The sequence below is a fragment of the Delphinus delphis genome, chromosome 4, assembly GCF_949987515.2.
Source record: "Delphinus delphis chromosome 4, mDelDel1.2, whole genome shotgun sequence".
Classification (NCBI taxonomy): Eukaryota; Metazoa; Chordata; class Mammalia; order Artiodactyla; family Delphinidae; genus Delphinus; species Delphinus delphis.
Window position 1 is genome coordinate 108,482,159 of NC_082686.1, and position 7,810 is coordinate 108,489,968.

A 7,810-nucleotide genomic window follows, 5' to 3' on the forward strand; every position below is an offset into this window, starting at 1 on the left:
GATGTACCTGAAGGTGAGGATCTGTTTGTTGTAAATCTGCTAGAAAACACTGCCTATTTTTGTGTGTGTTTTTCCTTACTAACGGATCCTGATAAACTCTACCCTCAAGTATGAACATTAACTCCTCCAGTTAATGAATTATATATTTACTGGCTAATATTGAATATAAATACATATATACGTTTATAAATACATATATATATATACATCTCTTTATATCAGTATTTCCATTTGCACATTGGTTGCAACCCGTTTAAATCAAAAGATGAGTTTGAAAAGCTCTTATAAGATTAGCTAAGATTAGCTGAGACTAAAACTAAAAACTCCCTCCTTGGACTTCCCTGGTGGCCTAGTGGTTAGGATTCTGGGCTTTCACAGTGGTCGCCTGGGTTCAATCCCTGGTCGGGGAAGATCCCACAAGCTGCGTGGTACTCCTTTTTAAATATTTTAATTTTGCCTGATCAATCATAAAAAATTTGTTCAACACCTGAAATAGATTTCTCTATTTTTTATTTTTATTAAAAAAATTTTTTTTAATTTATTTTTTTGGCCACGCAGCACAGCTTGTGGGATCTTAGTTCCCCGACCAGGGACAGTGGGAACTATAGTGGGAGCTGTAGGGAGCTCCCCTACAGTGGGAGCTCAAAGTCTTAACCACTGGACCAGCAGGGAAGTCCCTAATTCTCTATTTTTAAAAATATTAAACCTTTGAGAGAATTCCCTGGTGGTCCAGTGGTTAGGAGTCTGCACTTTCACTGCGGAGGGCCTGGGTTCAATCCCTGGTTGGGGAACTAGTATCCTGTAAGCCGTGCAGCACGGCCCAAAAAAAAAAAAAAAAAAAAAAAATTAAACCTTTGAAATCTAAACCTATTGTTTGATTTCATCCTTTTATGGCAAGGGTTTTTATACTAAACGGTTGTCAGTGGAGCCTTGAAACCCCTGTACTACTTGCAAAACTCTGGATACGTAATTTTTAATTTTTCTGGAGAGAGTTCTTATTAAAATATTAAATGGTCTGTGATCCAAAAAGATGTAAAAGCTATGGCCTTATTGAATATGGGCTGTACTGTGAATTTTAAACATATATTTGAGATAATAGTTGTAAAACTAATTGTTTAAAGCATTCTGAAAACAATGTTAAAAGAAAAATCTATGCTGAAAACTAGAAAATCTCTGCGTTTGTAGTACTGAACTTGAATCTTGAAGGGATTAGAGCAGATAAGACGTTACTGGTGAAAGAGGGACATAAGGGTGAATGGTATTCCACAAAAGACATATCTTAGTCATTAAATCCTTTTCCTCCTATAAACAACTTGTATTTTGCCTTGTTAACATACACCCCCAAAAAGTATGTTGTTTTATATTAAATGGTTGAGATCATTATTTAATATAACACAAGACCAGGTTTGTTTTTGTATTTTGGGGGATGATGTCTTTTCATGTATTTGAAGTAATGACCCTATATAACTCAGACCCTGCTAAAAATAAAGAACCAACCTGTTGGGAACATTCCATGCAGATTTCCAAAATGTATTTTACTTTAGTATTAAAGAAAGAAAATAAATTTTAAAAATAATTTCATAATAAATAGGATTAATATATTTGACAGCCATTTTAGTTACAGAAGGGAAGGTAGTATAGCGCCTTGTAACTATTTTTTTTTTAACCAATGTTTTTGGTAGGTAGTAAGGCATAATTATTTGATTTTATCTTAGAAGATTTAAAGTATCTATAATAGGTACTTTTCCACTTCAGTTTAATCTCTGCCTGATTTGACAGTGCCAATTTTTTTTTTTTTTTTTTTTGCGGTACGCGGGCCTCTCACTGTTGTGGCCTCTCCCTTAGCGGAGCACAGGCTCCGGGCGCGCAGTCTCAGCGGCCATGGCTCACGGGGCCAACCGCTCCGCGGCATGTGGGATCTTCCCGGACTGGGGCACGAACCCGTGTACCCTGCATCGGCAGGCGGACTCTCAACCACTGCGCCACCAGGGAAGCCCTGACAGTGCCAATTTTTTAATGTAATCACTATTTAGTTTGGGATGGAGAGCCTTTACATTTCCTACTTGTCAAAACTACTGTTAGAGTCTTCATTTTAGTCCTCTAAATTGTTAGCAAGGTAAAATGGCCATAGAGAGCTAATATTCCTTCCTGGAATTCCGTTTTGGTAGAAGCAAGTCCTGTATCAGGGCAGAATAGTTAATGTACAGGACTCATGTCCTCTCCCCTAAGCTAAGAGAAACTTTGACTGTTGGATTATAAACACTGCTTTTAAGGAGGTCTGTTTGTTTGTTTGTTGTTTTGTTTGTTTTTTACCTTGGGGGGGCAGACATTTTGTAGGAGAAAGTAGTTTTATATAACAGGATGAAAATTGTATGATTAATCACTGTTCCTTTTTTTAAAAAATGTTGCGGGGTATAGTTTAAAAGATCATCTTAAAATATCAGCAATATTAATTTGCATAGTTTATAAGAAGTCTTGAAGCATAGAGAAAAATGTTGCTACATTTTAATAGTTTTTTGTCAATATACACATAACTTTTTATAACAATTTTGTGTAAAGAATAATGAGTAAATAGTGTCATTGAAATGAACAAGGTTTTGATATAATTCTTAGGGAGTCATCCTAAGTATCTAAAATTTAGCACCTTAGTTACAATTAAATCAGTCAATATTATAAAATATGAGTATTAAAGACTCTTCTTATTTTCATCAAAATGACTTTATCTTTTTTTTTTTTTTTTTTTGGCCGTGCTGTGTGGCATGCAGTAATTCTTAATTCCCTGACCAGGAATCAAACCCGTAACTCCCTGCATTGGGAGTGTGGAGTCTTAACCAATGGACTGCCAGGGAAGTCCCCAAAATGACTTTAAATGCTGGGAAAAGTTTACTTTTTATAGCCTTATAGTTAATGAAATTGAAATTTTTTTATCACATGCAACTATACAATTAGGAAAATATAAAATTGGGAAATTTGATTAATTTAAAAAGTTAGTTTGGCATATCTGATAAATTGATAGATTACCACTGTCAAGTTTTATTGGTGAGTCTATATCTATTGTTGTCCTCAGATAGAGCCTTTGCAAAGATTAGTGTGAAATTGAAAAAAATACTCAATGTTGAAAACTGTCATTGTTGAGGTTTTTATGTAATCATTGTACCTGTGTCCAGTTTTGAATTAAAAATGCACAGTCCAAAATCATTTCTGTTATCATTTTTGGAAGATCTAGCATTAGCTTTGATAGTTTAGCATTAGTATATGTGAAATGTTTATTTGGCTAATTTATTAAAAGATGTGTGTTAAAGCTTGATATTTATGCAGTATTTAAATATATAGAGTATATTTGAAATAAATTCTCCAGATTTTTATATAAAGGATTATTTAAATGCTCAAAATGATTACTTAACAATTAATCTCTAAAAAAATAAAACATTAATGAAAGATTCTTATTTTTATTACATAATAACCAAGTTTACCTTCAAATCATTCATATCAAAATTATACTAGCTTGGCATTATATAATTAAAAACAAATACAGTAATTTCAAGAGATGTACGCTTTCCACCAAATCTTTTGTCTGTTTTTATGAATTATTGAATTATTGGTTGTACTATTAGTAACCTGGGCAAAATGGAGAATAGGTGGAGGCACAACATTTCTCCTTCAAGAGGAAATGATGTATGGATAGTTTGGGATTATAAAGAATTTCCCTTGAAACATTTGTGTTTGGATATGGCTTCTTCAGTAGTTACAGTTTTGAAAATTTCTTTAAAGGACAATTTGGGACTGTAGATAAAATATTTTGTTTCTGCAGAGTTAGAGCTTTCTGAGCAAATTTTACTCAGACTTGGAACCTGGGCTCAAAGAGAAGCCTTCAAAGTTAAATTGTGACTGAATAGATAGTGAAAAACCATCCTGAGTATATATTAGTTTGCTAGGGCTGCCATAACAAAATACTACAGACTACAGGCTTAAACAATGGAAATGATTTTCTCACAGTTATGGAGGCTGGAAGTCCAAGATCAAGGTGGCAGTAGGTTTGGTTTCTCTTGAGGTCTCTCCTTGTTTTGGAAACTGCCACCTTCTTGCTGTCTTCACATGACCTTTCCTCTGTGCGTGCACATCCGAGGTGTCTCTTCCTCTTATAAGGACACCAGTTCTATTGAATAAGGCACCCACCCTTATGACTTCACTTAACCTTATTTACCTCTGTAAAGGTCCTATCTCTAAATGCAGTCATATTGGAAGTTAGGGCTTCAACATAAGAATTTTGGAAAGACACAATTCAGTGCATAACACAGATGTTCACATCTCTGTTATGCACAATTCAAGAGGGTATGAGACTGGAGACCATGGAGACATCTCTGGGCTGTGAATCTGGAGACACAAGTCTTGTCTTGCCCCTGAAGACATATATTTACATTCCAAAGGGTAAGAGTACAGGATCCTTTCCAAGGAGAATTTATTTAAATTAAGGAGGTAAGGTTTATCTTTCCTTCTCCGGAAGAGAGGAGGGCTTCCATATAGGACTGATAACAGCTGTCCTATATAGGGCCCCAGATTCATATTTTGAGGTTCCTCATCGATAGTACTAAACCTAGTATATGTAGGCTGTTATCAGCCTGATAAGCTGTTATCAGTCTGGCTCTTATTAGTCACTGCACAGGTAAGAATTGAGAATTAGAGTATGGGAAACCAGTGTGGTTATTAAAAGTAATAATTAAATCTGTCGCTGCTCCAGAAACTGTGTGTACTCTCAGTACAATGTGGATAAATATAACTTAACAGACATGTATTAGCTGATGTTTCTTGAAACTGAATTCTGTTTAGTTCACATTTTTTGGTTATATTATGGTCAGAGGCCTGGGGTTATGAAAACCTGTGTCTTAGAAGCCAGAGTTCAGTCTCAAGTGATTAGATGTTTCCTTTTATATTTTCTCCTAGCCTAAATGGGGCAAATTATCTAAGTAATTCAACTTAAGGTGATAATAAAAAAGTCCACTCCTGTGGGTAGAGGAAATTGTAAATCTAGTAGTTCAGTAGTGAGGTATGAGCTGAGGCAAAAATTGGAAGCTATATGTGAAGAAACCAGACCCTGTAAGTCAGGAAATGAAAATTATTACAAAAGCAGAAACAACTAACTCTGGGTTAAAAAGAAAAAAGAAATGGTGAAGCCATTTCAAAATTGACCTTTTACAGTTTTTTGAACTTTTTTGTTTGCTAGGTTAATAACTTCTGATAAAAGAAAAGGTAGAGTTTTTAAAAATTTTTATTTTATGTTGGCGTATAGTTGATTTACAATGTTGTGTTAGTTTCAGGTGTATGTACAGTAAAGTGATTTAGTTATACATATATCTATTATTTTTCAGATTCTTTTCCCATATAGGTTATTACAGAGTATTGAGTAGAGTTCTGTGTGCTATATAGTAGGTCCTTGTTGATTATCTATTTTGTGTATAGTAGTGTGTATATGTTAATCCCAACCTCCTAATTTATCCCTCCCTCCAACCCACCTTTCCCCTTTGGTAACCATAAGTTTATTTTCTAAGTCTGTGAGTCTGTTTCTGTTTTGTAAATAAGCTCATTTGTATAACTTTTTTAGATTCCACATATAAGTGATATGTGATATTTGTCTTTCTCTGTCTGACTTACTTCACTTAGTATGATTATTTCTAGGTCCATCCATGTTACTACAAGTGACATTATTTCATTCTTTTTTATGGCTGAGTAGTATTCCATTGTATATATATGAACCACAACTTCTTTATCCATTCATCTGTTGATGGACATTTAGGTTGCTTCCATGCCTTGGCTATTGTAAATAGTGCTGCAGTGAACATTGGGGTGCATGTATCTTTTCCAAGTATGGTTTTCTCTGGATATATGCCCAGGAGTGGGATTGCTTGATCGTATGGTAGCTCTATTTTCAGTTTTTTAAGGAACCTGCATACTGTTCGCCATAGTGGCTGCACCAATTTACATTCCTACCAACAGTGTAGGAGGGTCCCCTTTTCTCCACACCAAAAGTAGAGTGTTTTTTAAAAATTCATTTCTTTTCAGTCCTCAAATTTTTTTAAAATTGCTAATCAGATACTGCCCACACTGAGATTGATGTATATATACATGGACCATAAGGTATATATATAGTCGGAGAATGCAAAAGCTAAGATTTTGCAGGCTATAAGCATTGGTTTATTAGTGATGTTTTTCTTTTCTTTTTTGCCAATTTCTAATAAAATGAAATTGGAGGGGAGATCAGTTAAAGGCCTTCAGAATAGACAGAGACCAAACTAGAATAGTAGTATTAAAGAGGAAATGGATTCCAGTGATTGTGAAGGTGAATTGCAAGGACAGTTGGATACTATAGGAAGCAAGGACATGAACTTTTGAGTGTAGATGATGTAGGAAATGTGGATGGGGGAGCAACTTTGAAAGAGAAGGCAGTTTTAATCAAAAGATGGTAGTATGAGTGCAAATAGGGACTTGTTTCGAACATTTTTTTCCGAAGGAATTGAGACTTGAGCATTCTCTTGAGTTCAGTGAGTGAGCCAGGGAAATGAACCCATTAAGGATGCAAAGGAGAAAGGGGGAAATTTGCAGGACAAAGTTCTGGAGAAGGCAGGATGAAGATCATAGTTTTCTTTTTAAAAATTAACATTTATTACTGTAAAAATATCTAATGGTACATCCTCTTCATTATTCCAGTCCTGATAAAAATAAGAAAAAAAAAATGAGTTGGAATTTTGTTATCAAAACTCATACTCCTCATGGTGAATATCATACTATTTTTTGAGGTGCTTATCAGTCTAGGATTGTGCAATAGCCTTCTGATGGTTCTTCTTACTCTCAGTTCTAATATGTGTATACTCCTCACTACAGATATTATAGTGTTCTTCCAAAATGCAATCAGAAATTATGAAATCTTCTTTAGAGTAAATTGTTTCCCCTAAGTGATAAAATCCATATTATCTTCATGATCTTGTCACATTTTCCAACAGTCTCTGTTCACTGCATAATCTACATACCAACCGCAGTAAGAGAATTCCTGATTTCTTTTATTTGAGGTAGACAAAGTAAATCTCTGTTCTTGGCCAACAAAAGAGCTCAATAAAATAAATATGGTTCTACCGCAAAGACTAAAATTAGGAATATATATTAATATATTAAAGATTTTGTCTGTATATAATTTGCAATGATCTGCCAGAAATTCCTTACATAGACTTAATTGCCAGATTAATGCCCTGAAGTGAAAGTAAACAGTGCATGTACATATAATAAGAGCTAAGGACTGTAGTGATAACCCCAGGAGGCAAACATTTCAGAGTTTTACTACCTCATTTCCTGATTTCAGAAGCCAAGGATAGAAACTGGGGGTTGTTTTTAAGTGGTCCCATTCAGTTTTTTTCCCATTTTTCTTTGGATTCTAGGAACATTCACTTTAATATCTAGTTGGTTTTTTAAAAATCTAATTGTACCTAGTTAATATCAAACTTTCCTCAATAAATCATTATAGATACAGTCTTTGTGTCCATGGTATTGTGGGCAATTAAGGGATGGGCAGAGAATCTAAGTGTGCCTTTTTCTGCCTACCTCTCTACTCGCCTAAGCAACATATCCTGTGAGTTCTCAGAGGTCACCAGTAGTAAAAGGAGCAGGGTTCCTTGGTGGAGCTACCCCAGGAGAATGTTAAATTGCTGGTTAATCTGCAGAAATCCTGGGGCAGGCACTATACTTCTCACATCAATGGCTAGTGGGATGATGCTGAAATATTATTGAGAAGGACCTTTTGAGAAGTCTTAGAGACACCCAGGTG